The sequence below is a fragment of the Periplaneta americana genome, chromosome 2 (assembly GCF_040183065.1).
Source record: "Periplaneta americana isolate PAMFEO1 chromosome 2, P.americana_PAMFEO1_priV1, whole genome shotgun sequence".
NCBI classification, from domain to species: Eukaryota; Metazoa; Arthropoda; class Insecta; order Blattodea; family Blattidae; genus Periplaneta; species Periplaneta americana.
Window position 1 is genome coordinate 72,824,833 of NC_091118.1, and position 19,676 is coordinate 72,844,508.

Genomic DNA, 19,676 nt, shown 5'->3' on the forward strand with positions numbered 1-19,676 from the left:
AAAGCAGTGACGCCAACTTTTGGAAAACAGTGGGTGGGCTCAAACATTTGAGGCATAAGTTAAATAAATCTCTTAACAACACAAATTATTGGCTCGGATCCCACGAGCCCATATAAGTTGGCGCCACTGTTTGAAAGCAGAATTGGGAATCCTTTCGTCGTACTGAAATAAATGTTGGAAACTAAAGTAAAAGATAAATAGTAAAGATACGAAGATAGTCTTTAAAAAATGTACACATTATCTTGGAACTGATGTTGATTAAGAATAGGATTCTATCAAATAACATAATGCCTGTATTATAGTAACTACATTGTGAATTTTATCAAGGGAGATGAAAATATATAGGTTATGTTTTATTTCCAAATATTTTACAGTTGGGTGAATGTAGAGTATCCAACGCCCACTGAAGGAATATTTCACTTTATCACTGCCAATGTTGCGCTATAATCGTATATGCAAGGTAGGCTATAACAAAAGCCTAAACTAACCAAACCTAACCTGTCAAAGAAGCAACAAGTTATGTGTCTCTATAGTGGGTGGGACATAAATAACATAAGTAACATTGACCCATTATTAATATGAATTTTAGCACGGCCGAAATGATTATAGATTTTATTTACGCATTTTTGGAGAAATTTAACACTACTGTGACCTTCAGCTAAGCAGAAGAGGAAGAATAGGTTAGGTTCTATTTACCACTGGGATCCATTTCGATTTCGTGACCAATTTACAAATAATTTAAAATTACATTACATTTCCTGCTTCGAACAAACCTGATCTACGAATTCAATTTAGCATTAGAAAAGATTTCATTTCCAGGATTTCACATCTCGACTCATTATGACATCGTACTGCATCACATGGCATACAGGGAAGTATGTGATCATTTAGCGTCCTAAACACTACTGTTATATTTTTTTCATACTAGTCGTACGTACATGTTCCTAAATACCACTGTTACATTACGTACTAGTAGTACGTGGCTCTTCCACTGTTATATTAAATACTCCTGTTATACAAAATATTTGCTGTTACAAAAAATACTTGCTGTTGCAAAAAATACTCGTTGTTATGGAACTACATTATGAGTTATGACTCATGAGTTATAACGTAACGCCTGTTCCAAAACATCACTGTTACATTACATACTAGTAGTACTGTACCTGTTATACAAAATACTTGCTGTTATGAATAATTTCGAGGGAAAAATTGTTCCGGGCCCGGGTATCGAACCCGGGACCTTTGGTTAAACGTACCAACGCTCTCCCACTGAGCTACCCGGGAACTCTACCCGACACCGATCCAATTTTTCCTTCTATATCCACAGACCTCAAAGTGGGCTGACAACAGTCAAGCAACCAACATTTGAGTGCACACTAACTCTGTGTGACTTTAAATTGTGGTTTTCTGTTATGTACAGTGACGTGTATTATGCAAATTAAGATTTCAGGAATAACTCCCTGTAAAGTTAATTTGAATAATTTCGAGGGAAAAATTTTTCCCTCGAAATTATTCAAATTAACTTTACAGGGAGTTATTCTTGCTGTTACATGTTACAATATACTCGATGTTATGGAACACGGCCGACTTGATGCTACCTTCGCTTTCAAAGGTGAAGCGAAGCTAGCATCAAGTCGGCCAAGTATGGAACTACATTATGACAACCGTTGCTGCAGTGTTGTCAATTTAGCGACTTTGTCACTAGATCTGGCTACTTTTAAAAATTTTCAGGGGCAAAATCAATACCAACTTTTAATCCTGAACTGGCGTCGTGCATAAATATAACGTAACTGGTTTCGTGGTGTCAATACTGTCAGTATGACTTCTGGACTTTCTCATGGCCCTCGACTTACACTTTTGCCTTTTTTACCCAAATGTTTGTATAAACTACTTTGACTAAAGGGTTTTAACATAAATAAATTGTGTCACACCCTTCACAGAATGACAGAACTGAATTTAGGGACTTGACTCTGGAGGAGTTTCGTTCATTCCTGGTGTGTTTTATTTTGGTGCAGTTTCCAAATTAAATGATATATATAATGTAAAAATTAATTTCTGATCCTACAGAATTTATCTGTTATGGTAACAACATGGAGTCAGGCCACAAAGGGAACAACACTGGAGGAGAGGGATTCGATCCGGTGCTGTGGAGCGAACTTCGGCGTAGGCTATATTATATATGGCGGTACTGTTATTTTGGAACTGTTATTTGGAACCTAGTATTTACGTGGAACTGGAACAGTTGGAACTGTTACGAGAAAATAACAACTTTTCCCATCTCTAGTTCTGACGATTCGAAACTCTGTTTGTTGCAGGTGTTCACTTTCATTCGAATTACCCCCAGACAGAAAAATTGAACTCAACATTGTTGCAGGTCTTCACATTTCATTGGTAAAGTCTGTCTCAAAATAAAATGTACCATATCAAAGACTCCCTTGTAAATAAAAATTGCGTTATAAATGCGTTGTTCTGGATGACATAAAATTTATTTTTCAATTCCAAAATTTCGCGATACACTCCATGGGACTGCGCGACACACCGGTTGGGAAGCCCTTGGTTAATAAATACAAATTTTAGGATTTTTACCGATACATTGCCTTAATAAATTGCATTCTACAACAATGTTTCCAGTAAAAGTGTTTTCTGTTAATTCAGTTTAATTTTCCCACAATAAGGCTATGGAATCCGTCATATTCTACTGGAACACCCTGTATTATTCAAGCATGATGAAGGAACTGAAGTGCTGTGGTACGTGAAAAATCTATAATGAGGAAATATGGCCACCTTCGAGACATGCTTGTGTCGTTAGATTTGAAGTTCAACTTAGTTTTATATAAAGACCGGACGCACTGAAAGGTTACTCTCCTCTTGTATCCAAGCCCTGCCTAACGGCAACTGAACTCTATATCAGGTGTTATATTACGTGTTGCACGTCTTGTTTGTTCATTGATTTATTCACGGCCTTGTACCACACCACGCAGTTACGTGTGCCATTTTATGGCAGACAGGGACTCGCGGTCCAACTGCCCCCGGGGACCCGCGCACCACACCTGTCGCGTTGTGCGTGTGGTCTACATAATAGCGACCGCAGACTGTAAGAGTGGAACACATCATACTTCCTGAAAAAAACTATTGTAGTGCTGTACTTGAATACTAATGCATCTAGGCCAGTTTCATTGTTTTTGTGGCTTAGAGATTCTCTTATTTCATATTGAACACCAAATCAGTTTCTTCTTGATACTCATTCATAGTTTTCTGCCCAAAAGCAGGTCCTTCACTGCAAACGCAGCATTCTCTAATCTTCTCCCTTTTCCACCTTCCTCTTAGTCTCCGCATACGATCCATATGAAGGGTTCAGAGCCATAGTGGGCCGAGCACAATTTATTAAAAACGGAGAAAGCAAGGGTTAAAGTTAAGTGAATACCATAGTTTAATGAAGATTGACATATCATTTAGTTTGAATGTGTATACTTTATATTACTTGCTGTATGTTTCCATTGAATTATGGTAATAACTTCATTTTAACCCTTGTTTTCTACGGTTTTAGTAAATGGCGCTTGGCCCAATATGGTTCTGAACCTTTTATATATCTAAATGTCGTCTAACATCTGATATCTTTTTCTGTCCCGAACTCTTCTCCCTTTCACCATTCCTTCCAGTTCACCCTCCAGTATGCAGTTTCTTCTCACCCAATCACGCAACCAATTCCTTTTCCTCTTCCTAATCAGTTTAAGCATTATTTTTTCTTCACCCACGCTTTCCAAAACAGTTTAATTTCTTATTCTGTCTGTCCATTTCACACGCTCAATTGTTCTCCATATCCACCTTGCAAATGATTCTAGTAGCTTCTCTTCACTTCATCGTAATATCCATGTTTCTGCCCCATACAAGCCACACTCCACACAAAGTACTTCACTAGTATCTTGCTTAGCTTCTTGATATACCGGTGCGTATCAATTTAATCATTATCATTGTCATTCGTTAATTGATAGTTTTCTGCTCAAGAGCAGGTCTTTCACTGCAAACCCAGCATTCTTCATTCTTCCTTCTTTTCCGCTTTTCTCTTAGTTTCCGCATATGATCACATATCTTAATGTTGTCTATCATCTAATTTCTTCTGCTCCGAACTTTTCTTTCGTTCACCATTCGTTCCAATGCATCTTTCTTCTCAGCCAGTGACCAAGCCAATTTCTTTTTCTCTTCCTGATCAGTTTCAGCATTATTCTTTCCTCACCCACTCTTTCTAATACAGCTTCAGTTCTTATTTTGTCTGTCCATTTCACACGCTCCATTATATACCACCAGAATAACAAAGATAACTACGATAGCTTTCAGGGCTGAAACTTATGTGTCTTAAGTCGTCTACATGTATCAAGATAGACCTGCAGTAATTCACTAAAATGGATATAGGCTACTTCAGCCATCTTAAAGATAAATTCAAAATGTTTATGACATGTTACTCACCATGTTGTTTAAAATGTGTGGAGCAGAATTTTGATATTGGCTTTCAAAATTTTAAGATGAACAATTACACTTTAAGAGTTAGTTTTATGGGTATTTTGTAGAAATATGCAGAATATTTTTCAAATGCAACAAAATAACAATTATTTATTCCACAGAAAACTTTCTTAATATCCTAAAGAATGTGTGTAGACCTATCAAATATCATGCATGTAGCATTAATCTAAAAATATCCTCCCCGCCGTGACTTAAAATTATCAAAGAAAAATGATATTGTTTCATTTTTGAAATTATTGAAATCAGAACATGTATGCTTTCTTCAAAATATTTTGGATTCTAAACCACTTCTGGATAAAAATCATCTTGATATTGAAATCACTGAACACGAATATAAACAGTTGACACTATAGTAGAGAAATTTTCGTCTGTAGCATAGTTTTAGAATTGGTGATCTTAACAAACTATTAGGGAAAATACGGGAATTTTACTTGAAGCAAATATAGAAATAGGTTTGGAAGTAAATCCGGAAAAGACAAAGTATATGATTATGTCTCGTGACGAGATGGAAATATGAAAATTGGAAATTTATCCTTTGAAGAGGTGGAAAAATTCAAATACCTGGGAGCAACAGTAACAAATATAAATGATGCTCGGGAGGAAATTAAACACAGATTAAATATGGGAAATGCCTGTTATTATTCGGTTGAGAAACTTTTATCATCCAGTCTGTTGTCAAAAAATCTTGAAGTTAGAATTTATAAAACAGTTATATTACCGGTTGTTCTATATGGTTGTGAAACTTGGACTCTCACTTTGAGAGAGGAACATAGGTTAAGGGTGTTTGAGAATAAGGTGCTAAGCAAAATATGTGGGGCTAAGAGGGATGAAATTACTGGAGAATGTAGAAAGTTACACAACAGAACTGCACGCATTGTATTCTTCACCTGACATAATTAGGAACATAAAATCCAGACGTTTGATATGGGCAGGGCATGTAACACGTATGGGCGAATCCAGAAATGCATATAGAGTGTTAGTTGGGAGGCCGGAGGGAAAAAGACCTTTGGGGAGGCCGAGAAGTAAATGGGAAGATAATATTAAAATGGATTTGAGGGAGGTGTGATATGATGATAGAGAATGGATTAATCTTGCTCAGAATAGGGAGCGATGGCGGGCTTATGTGAGGGCGACAATGAACCTCCGGGTTCCTTAAAAGTAAGTAAGTAACACATCTTCTATTTCTCTTGTTAGAAATGTAAAGCAAATGTTATTTTGTTTCTATAGTATATATGTCCATTAAAAATGGAAGAGCTTATCGGCGAAAGTTCTTGTTGTGTATTATTTTGATAAGCTGAAGTCTTAATGTACTATTTTTTATTACTATTCGTTCAATAAAGATCGTCCATGTTAATGAAATATCACTTCTCTACTGGTTTTAATGTCTAGGTACTCTAATTTAAGAAGTCTGAGACTTTCTATGCAATAACGACTTAAGTTCTCCATAATTTATTTACAGATATTTAAAAATAGGTTGTGTTAAAATTATAACACATATTGGATTTGAATAATTTATACAGTCTAAAATACAGGTTCAGTCAAATCTCTGGAACCATATAAATATCCTCTATATGCTTGATTTTCGATCACTATAGGTATTATCAGTATTTGTAAGACCAAATGCTCTACCAGTGACACATTCGATTCTAGCTCTCAGCTCTCTCAAAAGCCGCCATTTTGAATTATATCAATTCTTTCCTCTTTCGATAATATTATCACGAAAATCAATATTTTTGTTATAGGAAAGCTTCAAATAATCACAACAATGCTTTGGAACTATCACAGGTTAACCAAACAGTAAAGCAGGAAAAGTCAACCCCTTTCCTCATAGTACTGGTTTTATATTTATACTAGCTGAAAGTACCCGGCGTTGCCCGGGTTTTCCTTTCTGCTTCTGTTTTCAAATGAACTGTTTGTTAAATTTTCGAAAATTTCGGAGACCCAACTATAGACAACCAAAAGGAATTGTTTTACTAAGCTTTCCTCGCACATAAAGATGAATCTTTAATTAACTTCACTTAGCCTACATGAATTAATACTCCTTAGCCAAATGCCTGCCAGATTTAACTAAATTTAAAACAATTGTAGATCAGGCACCGAAAAGAAAATATTTCATCATGTGCCTGACGTTCAACTTTGTTTTAAATTTATATATTTATTTGTTTTGTTTATTTATCTCTGTCGGTCAGTTACCGCTAAATTTCAAGTGCTTTATCTTAGTCGTGGCTGTCAGCGTATTAAACACCATTAATTTTTCACAAATGTGACGTTGTACGACTACAGAGGCGGAGAAAAAATAATTGTAAGATCTGTACATTTAACTGAAGCTGTGCTGACATACATTTCACGTAATTTCATGTCTATGTGTGCTTTCACTTGAATTTCAGAGACAGCTGATGGTAATTAGAGAATTCTCTTGTTCCTAGTCTGAATCGTTGAGGTGTCATCGTGAGCCGAAATTTATCTATCGGTCGTACCAAAGAATTAATATATACGTATGTAATTCAATTTATATTGGAATATTTTTTACCCCTTGACAGCTGTACGCCCGCTTATATCATACCCGGCCTTTTTTTAAATATTACTTGAGATATTATATCTAACAAATTCAGAACATATTAAATATATTACTTTTTATTTTATATACAGAATGCAGATAGAGTATAATTTTGCAAGAAGTCATTGTTCAGCATAAATAATAATATTTTGAAAGACATATGTTATAGAAAATGAAGTGACCGTTCTTTCCACAACGCTTGACATACTACACTGGCAACCTGATTACACAGATAAAATTTCGCAATAACACAGTATTGGACATGGGCAATAATATTTTGAAAGATATATATTTTAGAATTAAGTAGTACATCGAAATGATAGCCGTCCAAATCTTGGATTTAAAATATCGGTATCCCAATCAATTCAAATGAACAAAAATAAATAAAATATAAATTAATGTCTTATTTTCAGTGGGCTTGCGTATATTCACATACTACATTAGGAACATGACAAAAGTCTCATTGATATGCATACAATTCGTTTTCCCGTATTTTGTATAAATGTGTATATATATGTTTAGGTGTGCTCACTTGAAAGCAAGTTACGCAATTATTGACAATGTGAAAAACACGGAGATTTAAGTGAATATCTGCAACTTTGAGTGAATATCCTTGAGCTTTATTTTACTATGGTCATTACGAATGCTAGTTGCACTGAAATGGCAGTTACTTAAAATCGAATGGCATGTTACTGGCTATCATAAGAATATGTGGGATAAAAACATCTTTTCCTTTCGTTTTGCCAGTTAATACTGTCACTTATATTACGTTTGTCATGAGTTTCTTCACACCAATTCCTGTTCCATTGCATAATTCTTGTGGATCAATATTTCGCAACAGTACTATTGGTGATTCAATATTAAGTATTAAATTCTGTGTTGGCAATCCTTGTGATTTTAAAGAATTTAAGAATTCAGATTGATAAAACACAGTCTGCTCACTATCTACAACTGCATCGAGAAATTTATAATTCGGTCCTGGATTTCGTAAAGATACTTATTGTATGAATGATCTAGTTTTAGCCTTCATGATGTATCTACAATGTTATTTTATATCGTTTTGCTTTATATCGTTTTGCTTTATATTGTTTTGCTTTTTCCATGGCCTCATGAAAGTCTATGTTAAATACAATAGACAATAATAAAGAACATTTGACTATAGAAGATTGCATTTTAGTACTATACTAGCCGTACCCGTGCGCTCCGCTGCACCCGTTAGAAATAAATATAAATTACATAATTAAAATAGGACATTTGATCCAGGGAACATTCGTGTTTGATAGAAAGATAAATCGTTTAATATGTTACTTAATTTAAATTGCATCCAAATAATTAAAATGCGATCATTTTGGTCCAGAGACACTCATTTGGTGCAATGATAATTCCTTTAACATGTTTCTTAATTTTTATTACATGCAACCATAGTTTAATGAAGATTGACATCATTTAGATTTAATGTGTATATTTTATTTTACTTGTTATAGGTTTCCATTGAATTATGGTAATAACTTAATTTTAACCCTTGTTTTCTACGTATTCAGTAAATGGCACTTGGTCCACTATGGTTCTGAACCCTTCAAATAACTTAAATTATATTATATTATATTATATTATATTATATTATATTATATTATATTATATTATATTATATTATATTATAGTATATATTATATTATAGTATATATTATATTATATTATATTATATTATATTATATTATATTATATTATATTATATTATATTATATTATATTATATTATATTATATTATATTATATTATATTATATTATATTATATTATATTATATTATATTATATTATATTATTACTTATATCAGAAGTTACTGTAATAAAATTATAGCATTATGTCCATCTAGAGAAACTACACTTTCCAATGGTGAAATAATAATTAATTATACAACTCGGTTAATTTAGCTCCCGATATTACTTCATACAAACACAGACACATTCTCTGTAGGCTATCTTTCATAGCTTTCGATTGTTGCTGTCCAAGGCCCCTTATAGACGAAGTCATTTTTTAATTCATTACACGGCCTTAGATGGCAGTTATTTTAATTCTAAAACTCATTTATCTCATTAAATATCAGTCCTATCAAAATTTTTCATGGAATAAAACTTATCGCAAATTATTTTTAAAGAAACTTTTGTTATGTAATATTTTTCATGAAAATCAATAATAAGCGAGATATTTCGATTTATTTAATTCAGGCCCCCTTATAACCCCCTTTTAAATAATGTATTTTGAATGCTATATAGCCTAAAATCTAAGTTACAACGAACTTAATTTATATTCCAATTTTCATCGAAATCAGTTCAGGCATTATCGCGTGAAAAGGTAACAAACATACAGACAGACAGACATACAAACAAAAATTTCAAAAAAGCGATTTTCGGTTTCAGGGTGGTTAATTATATTTGTTTGGACCAATTATTTTTGGAAAATTGAAAATTACCAGAAAAATGTTGGCTACAGATTTATTATTAGTATAGATATGAACGTTTGATCATATTTATTTTTATTTTTTACTTTTTTAATCAATTTAACGTCTATTTTAACAATTTTGATATAGCCTATGTTCTTCTCCGGGTTATGAAGATTAAATGTGCAAACTTTGGTACATTATGGTCAAAGCGTGTAGATTTGTATAGGATACATACATACATACATACATACATACATACATACATACATACATACATACATACATACATACATACATACATACATACATACATACATACATACATACATACATACATACCCACATTCACTTTTATATATTAGATATCTTATAAGCATATAATATTTCAAACTGCATACTGGGACAGATATGGCACACTGTCAATAACTGGATTTGACCATATGTGACATCATTTGAGAAAGAAAGAACTACTTAAGTTATGTGAATATTAAACCAGTGTGTGCAGAACTGTCCAATGGAGTAAGGGATTAATTACTAGAATTGCATAAAAACACCTTTTCCAAAGCCTCCTTAGTATCTTACCATGTTGCAAAATATCTGTAGATGTAGTAACTAATGTTTGTGTCATTATTACAGTTATATTTAAATAAGTTGAAAACGATTAGAGATATCTCAAAACGAATTGCACTATTGTTTTTCTCAGAAAATTTCACATGATTTTGAGTACCTATATGGCCCCCTTTCCATTTAAAATTTCAAAGTTGCATTCAAAATGGCGGCTTTTGAGATAGCTGAGGGGTAGAATCGAATGTGTCACTGGTAGAGCATTTGGCCTTACAAATACTGGTAACACCAATAGTAATCTAAAATCAAGGATATGGAAGATATTTATATGGTTCCAGACTTTTGATTCACTCAGTATTATACAGAACAAATTATACGAGTATATTATATACTAATAACATTTCTACGTTGTTCTAAAACTTTGGCATGGGTTTTTTCAAAACATGAGTTTTCAACTTAAACTTTTATTGCTCCCAGCGCCTCAATTTTATGTTATACAATTATAATACAATGTATAATTTAATATTTAATATAACAATATATTATGTCAGCTTTTCACTTCGTAAGTTACGAACAGAGATGGCAAGACTTCACTACAAGATGTCAGGTTTGAAAAGCAGTCAATGTTGACAAGTACAAGATCTTATGTTTACTCTGTTACCCGCTAACGGTTAGACAACTTTCCTCATGGTTATGTAACTTAATGCGCATTTTGTACATTCTTAGTACTGTGGCTTTAAAAACTTATTTCAGTGGCGTTGAAACTTCTTCATGCATGCTGCAATATTTTATTTAATTAGTCTACCTAGTTTTCATATGTTCACCGTATTCAACAGCTGTTCTCCCTGATTTATTTGCCCAGTGTCACTTACTTCATCCGAAAATTTCCTAGTTTTGTCTTTAGTCACAGCATTTTTCAATTGAAATTAACGTACTCGGTTCTAGTGTCCCTCCTATGAGGACTGTGAATGGTTCTTGGTTTTTGTCTGCCCTGTTTTGTTTCAAACGATGTCCCTAAATCTTTCCAAACAGTGGTTAAATAGTCTCGGCAAATGCCAACATCCAACACCCGTTAAAACAGTAGCGTACCTTCAGAAGAGATTAGATAAATAGCATTTACCGAAAGATTTTATATTTATATCTGATATTTATTTGTCAGCTTTCACAATTCATAGTTATGGTGGATCTTAAAGCCTTGGTTTTTCTGAACCGGCACATGCGACGTGCGAGACCCGCCTCGCACTACACGAGAGATAGTGAGTGGTTTCTATACTGAGAGCTGCGAGGCCTGCGCACCTCGCAACTGTACTGGGTGTTCAGTTCAAAGTGTGTCATGGCTCGCTGTATGCCGTCATGTGGCTAGCCGATGAGCCTAGAGTATTCAATCTTCCTACACTTTCGCAGAGGTGTATAACCTATGAGGCAGAGGAGTTGCCTAGCAAGTACGACGTTCATTCTGAAGAGTACGTACCGATACGTACGGTAACGCCGGTAGTGGCAGGAATGTGAACTGTTTGGAAATACGTAGTGTCGGTATATGGGGAGAGGGTTAAGACTATTACTTACGTATTTGTTGACATTAACTTCGACGGTCAACATGGACACGGAGCATTTTATTTGCGTTGTGGAATGTTACCGTACGCAACCGATGATAACAAATACCCTGCGTACGACTTGCCGGCGCAAAACACAGTTCGAAAGAGGTTATGGTAGCACACAGACCGTACAGACCGCCATCTGTTGCTACGACGTTCAAGTTATACCGTACACGTTCTCAAGTTCAGATTGAAGAACGCCTTAAATAATAGGCAACTTCTCTAACATATAAGCTGAAACTCGCTTCAAATCGGTGACCCAACAACAGTGACATCATGACACATTTTGAAATGAACACCCAGTAGAAACCACTCACTGTCTCTCATGTAGTCCGGATTTGTGCGAGGCGGGCCTCCCACCTCGAACGTCGCATGCGTCGGTTCAGAAAAACCAAGGCTTTACATTTCTGCTTTCCATTCCAACATCCCTTTAATATATTATATCACCATTTTATGTCAATATATTCATTTTCCAAGTGTTTTCTGATTACTTGCTATTCTTCTGTTTTAACTGAATTGCTATCTATCCTTCTCTATCTATCTTCTTCTATTCTTTCTCATACCTAGACTGCCTCCCTTCCATTTCTCGCGTTCGTATTTAATATTGAATATTCCTTTCCTTAATAATTTACATCATTTATTTATTAATTTTTATTTATTTATTTATTCATTCATTCATTCATTCATTCATTCTTATTCTCTATTCTCAAATCAACCGACTCTTCTTAATCATGCTTTCCAGCTATTTTCTCCTAAGTTACTTGTTTACATTTCCATTTTGTCTATTTTACAACACTTAACATCGCTTATTATTTCTCTACTATTCTATTTATTTACGTACTTAGGCACTTCTAAATTTTCTCTTTTATTAACGCTTTCCATAAATTGATGTCTATAATATTCCTACAGTTATAGTACCCCTGATATAGTCCCAACCCACAACATTGAATCACATGAAAAATTTAATTCATTTAATTACACTTCCAATTTCTCTCTCTTCCACTTCTTGTTTATTTGAGATAAATTATTTGTGGTTAAGGGTAAGTCGTTAGCATGAACTAGAAAGAGCAGAAATCCGTGGCGCTACAGCCCATGAAGAGCCAAGACTGACCAGGTGGCTGCTGGCCTTACGTCCACATGCCGAAGTAGAGATGGACGATATCCAACCAGAATGGAGGTATTGTGTGGTTAGCACGAAGATCCCCTCAGCCGTTATAGCTGGTTTTCGGAACCGGATTTTCGTTACCTATCGTAGCTCCCCAAGTACATCACGATGCTGGGTGGGCACCGGTCCCATACACTAGTCGAAAGTTCATGAGAAAATTTCTTCTCCCATGGGGACTCGAACCAGCGCGCATTTCGTAACGCTAGTCCTAGACTTTTTTTATTTTATTGGGTTATTTTACGACGCTGTATCAACATCTAGGTTATTTAGCGTCTGAATGAAATGAAGGTGATAATGCCGGTGAAATGAGTCCGGGGTCCAGCACCGAAAGTTACCCAGCATTTGCTCGTATTGGGTTGAGGGAAAATCCCGGAAAAAACCTCAACCAGGTAACTTGCCCCAACCGGGATTCGAACCCAGGCCACCTGGTTTCGCGACCAGACGCGCTGACCGTTACTCCACAGGTGTGGACGCTAGTCCTGGACAGGATGCCTTAGACCACGAACAAAAAGAGTAATGGATCTAAAATTGATCCATTGGGAATTCTAGGTATAATATTCCTGAATTCTGAGTGATACTCCTGAATTCTGAATGAGTAACTTTGTGACTGTTTGGTATACCTATTTATTTCAACTTTTTATTTCCTAAATATAATCGAGGCGCTGGGTGAAATAACAGCTTAACTCTACTTAAGTCGTTATTTCGTCGATGGCATTTTCAATCTTCCATGTCTTCTCTATCGACTGTAAAAGTTGTATTTAATTTCGTTGACTCTAAATGACAGGAGAGTTCATTATGTGAAGTGCTGTGCTAAGTCGAAAGGTTCAAAATTAGCAATACAAACATGTGTTACACTCATGTTTTATACATCAGAATCTTTGGCAGTATCATGTACTTACAATACCGTTTTCCAACCATTCAGTTTTTCAGTAGGACATAATATACCACCGAAGAAAGAGCATAATCTAAAAAAAAAAATAACATCGTCCTGGCTTAAAATTATCAAAGAAAAAGATTTATTGAAACCAAAAAATACAAGTCCTCTTCAAAATATTTTGGATTCTGAACTAGTGCTGGATGAAAATCATCCTGAAAGTGAAATCAGTGAACATGAATAAGAATATGATGTGCATGTGAACGCTGTAAGAGCACTGCTGGAAGAACACCGTTGTTGGACTTGTATTGAACTAGCAAGGGAAGTTGGAATTGCTCCTGGTACGATTCTTCACATACTTAAGTGGAAGTTAAAGATGAGGAAAATCTGCGCACGGTGGATTCTTAAAGAGGAAAACGTGTGCCAGAGAATGGAAACAGCGAGATTACACTTAGAACGTTATGGACGTCAAGACGAGCATTTCCTTCGACGTATCATAACTTTTGATCAAACCTGGGTTGGATGCTACCAACAAAATTGAAGAGAAAATCAAATGAGTGGTGGCACAATGATTCCCCACGGTGAAAAAAGTATCGGCAAGAACAGGATCCACTTAAAGTCATGTTCATTGTTGCTTACGATTTTGACGGTGTCCTTGTCACTCATTCAGTTCCTGCGGGAAATCATATGAATGGTGCATATTACAATTTACTTTCTGGAACACCATTTACGACCAGCTATGCACCTTAAACGTCCAAATCTCCTGAATTCTCATTCTATTGTGCTACATGATGGTGCTCGGTCTCACATAGCTGCCCCTGTGGTTAATTTACTGGAACTGGGAAATTCTGGAGGATCCTCCATACTCCCCAGATATGAGCCCATGTGTTTTTGACCTTATCGCGAAAATGTAATTGCCACTTAGAGGAGTTCGCTTTAGAACCAGACGGGCAATTATAGCAGCAGTAGAGCAGTCTGTTCGAAGATTAGTATAACAAGACGCTGTGGATGGCATCCGTCGTCTCCCTGACGTGTGGAGGCAGGTTCTTCATGTTGGAGGAGATTACTTCTGAGAACTGCAACAATGTGACTGTTCCAAAAATGTTTTCTTTGTTGTTAATTCAAATGTTGCCACAGATTATTGAATGACCCATGTATTATACAAAACAAATTACGTAAGTACCTATATGTACTAATACAATTTCTGCATTGTTTTAAAACTTTGGTATTGTTTTTCTCAAAACGTGTTTTCAACTTACGCTTTCATTGTACCCAGCGTCTTGATAGGTAAGTAAGATGTAAAGCAACTTAAGGTCTCATCTTTAATACCATAAATTATAAAACTTTAATTTGGTTTTCAGTATATTACCATCTACACAATCAAATGCGTTAGGTAAGTCGAAGAATATCCCTACTAGGTAAGTCGCAGAATATCTCTGCAACGTATACTTTAGATGATGAATTCAGTACCTCATTACCAAGCTAAGAGCTGAATTCCCTGTTGATTTTTTTTTTCTAAATTCAAATTTCTCTAACAAGAATACATTTCTGGATTCCAGATAATGAGATACTATTCTGCTTATGCATGTTTCTCAAACATTTTTAAAATTGTTGTTCATATTCGCCAGTCGTAGAGCTTATTTTAAATTTAAATCGCTGCATTCCAAACACCGTGTAGCGGGATTAATAGAAAAAAATATGACAGCACTTTTACGATGAGATATGGTAAAACAGTTTCCTGTTATTGTCTGTGCTTGTTATGAGTAGAAGTAAATTATGAAGAAATTGTGGAATGAGGGCATGGTGAACGGGATTACATAAAGAAACTCGTTCGAACACCTTCATTGCCCAACAAAAAATTCCACCTGACCTCTCCACACTTTGAACCCAGATCTCTGCCATACAAACCCTGTACAATAAGCAAATAGGAAGAGATAGTCTATCTTGTAATCATATCATGTTCCCCACGCCACCTACTTACCCAAATTTACTTGGGTTAGAGGATAAGCAAAACTTCGTTTTGTGTGTGACAGACCTCACTCTTGCACGAATGCACTAATATGGCAAAACTCGCAGGTTTCCATGGATTACATTCGCGTGGGTGTCACAACTTCCCCGCCCCGACTTGTTGCCCCCTCCAATTGGCCGGCTCTCTCTTCATGTCCATACACCCATTCACAACGAGGGCTGCCATTGACACCTACTGCAGAATAAAGTTATGCAGAAAGTGCACCTTTCTAACTCCTCATAACAAGTGTGAAATAATGTTAATAGGCCTATTTATCATTGTTATTGGCAGAGGTACAGTATACAGGCAGAAGACAGACAGATAGAAATTGAATAATGATTATCATTTCATCACAATTAACGTCCAATGGTTTTTGGATTGTTTCCGAGTCACATCACTGTCACTTCATGTGATACGCATGTTAGACAAACCTGCGTTTTATAGTGTGATCCAAAATTCCGGTTCCCTCCCATAAGCTCTGGAGCAGGATATATGGAGACTAGTATTATTTATTTAATACAGTTAAGTTTTAAATTGATTTATAAGTCTTCCATTATTTCGACTGTGCTCGCCACTAGTGGCCGGGCAGTACCGAGCCATGTCAAACAAAAGATAATCGAAATATTTTTAGTCAAATCCATGACTATATATTCTTCTAGTCAAGTGCAAGATTTACAGGGTATAACGGCGGTGTTTTCATACACTAAAAGAAAATTCACCTTTTCGAAGGTATTAAAACAAGTTATCACAGTGAAATTAAGGAGAAATATGTGGTCCAGGGAATATCGTCGACATCGACGAAATCAAATTTGAGAAAAATATATTATAGATTATCAAAGGGATAATGGACCTGCCTGCTAACTTCTTCTCACTTCTCTCCTACCTACAACATCCGTATAGCTCCAAGGCTATCAAATATAATATCTTATGTAACGATTTATATATCAGATGAGTGAAAGGTGTGGAACACTGCTCGTGGCTTTCCACTTTCATTGACTCTATACACAAAATCTACAGGGAGTAAAGGACGAATACTTTGAATATATTTTCAAAAACTATGTTTCTCATTTGTGAAGGATGTGCGGAGAAGTCTCTTTTTCAATGTTACCCTGCGCTTATTTTCACAAATTTTGGATACTTAAGGCCTCAGAAAGTACCAAACAATTTTTACCACTTACCATATAAACTATTATTTCGTAAAAATTACTGTATTTATAATCCCAAGATACGTACTGTAAATTCTACTTAATAAAGAGATAAACGTTAGTTACCAGTTTATAACAATGGATATTAAGTGGGTCTTGATTATGTAATCATAGACAAAGGCTAATTAAAACAATTTAATCACAATGGTTCTTGAATATTCCCCAAGATACCCCGATCTCAACCCATTATATTTTTCTCGTGGAGCTATTTGAAGTGAGTGTTCTACCAGGACCGATCAAGACCTCTGGAAGAATTATGGATGAGAAACAACAGATCAACCGAACAGTGTTGCTGAAAACATTGAACAATTTCCAAGACAGATACGCATTGGGGGTAAGGAGTGGGTTCCATTTGAACACTTTCTGTCAACTGATATAAACACGTGACGCAATTAGAACATTATTAAGTTATTTTAATGATTTGTCTTTCTTTAAATTCTGTGACTTGTGTTAATATTGCATTTAAATTCTAATGGTGTGTATTCATTTTGTAAGCCATCAAATCTGTGGAGAAATAAGATTTGTTTCAACTCACCTCAATTGTTTTAAGGTTTAAAATGTAGGCCTATATCTTCTATTATTTTCTCTTTTTAATGTCTCTTTAATCACGCTACATGAATTTTTAAACATTTTATTTCATTCATAGCATAAAATTCTCAGAAGGAAGACTTAAAATTCTATTAATTTTACGTAAACTTATTGAGAATTTAGTGAAGTAAATGTAATCAAAGGGGGAACTTTTCTGCAACATTCTAGTTTTAAAATATTACATTGTGTTTAGAAACCTTGCAGAACAGAGATAAAACCCGTTCCGCCAGCTTTTTAACAGGAAGACACGCGAAATCCTGTAATCCACTGTGTATCTTGGCAACCGAATAACAGCCACAATACTAATCTCTTGTGTTTTCTTTTACAATGGCAACCCACGCGGCACGAAACAAGTGACAGCGAATGACACGTGTGACCAACATGTGGGAGGTTCTGTGACGTCATTAAGACGTACTGTATACTATCGTTCCCTTCTTTGCCATTTAAATTTACATTTTCGTTTTAAATATATTTCTGTCATTCTCTCTTCTGCCATTTATTATTATATCTTTACATGCTCTATGTTTAATTTATTTTTCATTTTTTTATTTTTCTTCTCTCTTTTCTATCCCAACTCTCTCCATTTAAACTTACCTCTCTTTTCCTTTCTTTCACACATTACAAAATCTCTTTCATTGTTTCTTATTCCTTTTCATCCTCCATACATTTAATTATATTTTTATATAGACTTATTAATAATAGTAATTGAAAATTTATCGTTTGAAAAGGTGAAAAAACTCAAATATCTTGAAGCAACAGTAACAAATATAAATATAAATGACACTCGGGAGGAAATTAAGCGCAGAATAAATATGGGAAATGCGTGTTATTATTCGGTTGAGAAGCTTTTGTTATCTAGTCTGCTCTCAAAAAAAATCTGAAAGTTAGAATTTATGAAACAGTTATATTACCGGTTGTTCTGTATGGTTGTGAAACTTGGACTCTCACTTTGAGAGAAGAACAGAGATTAAGAGTATTTGAGAATAAGGTTCTTAGGAAAATATTTGAGGCTAAGAGGTATGAAGTTACAGGCGAATGGAGAAAGTTACACAACGCAAAACTGCACGCATTGTTTTCTTCACCTAACCTAATTAGGAACATTAAATCCAGACGTTTGAGAGGGACGGGGCATGTAGCACGTCTGGGCGAATCCAGAAATGCATATAGAGTGTTAGTGTTAGTCAATTTTACCTTCGATCTTTTTAATTTTTTTTTCTCTTTTCTCCATTTCTTTTTTAGGCTTTGGTACATTTTCTTTCCCTTGGTTTTCATTTCTTTTCTCTATTTTTCTCTCCTTTTGGTTTATTTTCTCTTATTTGTGTTTTATTTCTTTTTTCAATTTTCTCTTTCAATTTTTTTAAAATTGGTTTTGTTTCTCTTTCCTGCATTTCTTTTTCTCGTCTTGATGTATTTTCTTTCCATTGCACTTTATTTGTTTTCTTTATTTTAATTTCGATTTTCTATTTCTTTTTGTTCTCTTTTCTGCAATTCTTTTTATTTTTTGATGTATGTTCTTTCCCTTCTGCATTATTTTTTTTTTTTTATTTTCCTTTCACTTTTAGATCTGAATGAAGGGGGAGGGAGAGCAACGTTGAATTGTTGAATGGTAGAGCTGTTTGGACTTTATCCATTGCTCTCTTCATCATCAGATCAGTCAGAGAGGCTAGCTGTTTGCAACGTTCCCCACAATAGGTTTTCACCTGACGACGAAGAGAAATCCAGTCTTCGAAACGTTGTGCTACAATTTTGAAAATTAGCAATGAAAAAAATCCAAACAGCTCAACCATTGAACTTCGACTTTTAATTTTTTTTTTTTTTTTTTTTTTTACTTTCCACTGTGTTTTAAATATTTTTTTTTTTAATTTTACTCTCGATTTTTTATTTGCTGTTCTCTTTTCTTCATTTCTTTTTATCTCTTTGAAGTGTTTTTTCCCCCTTCTGCATTATTTCTTCTTTCAATTTCACCTTTGATTTTTTTTTTGTGTTTTTGTTTCTCTTTTCTCCATTTCTTTTTCTCTCTTTGGTTTATTTTCTTTCCCTTGTGTTTTACTTCATTTTCTCTTCTCTTCTCTTCTCTTCTCTTCTCTTCTCTTCTCTTCTCTTCTCTTCTCTTCTCTTCTCTTCTCTTCTCTTCTCTTCTCTTCTCTTCTCTTCTCTTCTC

General features: G+C 34.8%; 1 long non-coding RNA gene across 1 annotated transcript in view; it reads left to right on the forward strand.

Annotated features, from left to right (window-relative positions):
- Positions 1–19,676, forward strand: part of LOC138695281 (uncharacterized) — an 833,114-nt gene that overhangs the window by 596,525 nt on the left and 216,913 nt on the right. The gene's annotated exons all lie outside the window — the stretch shown is intronic.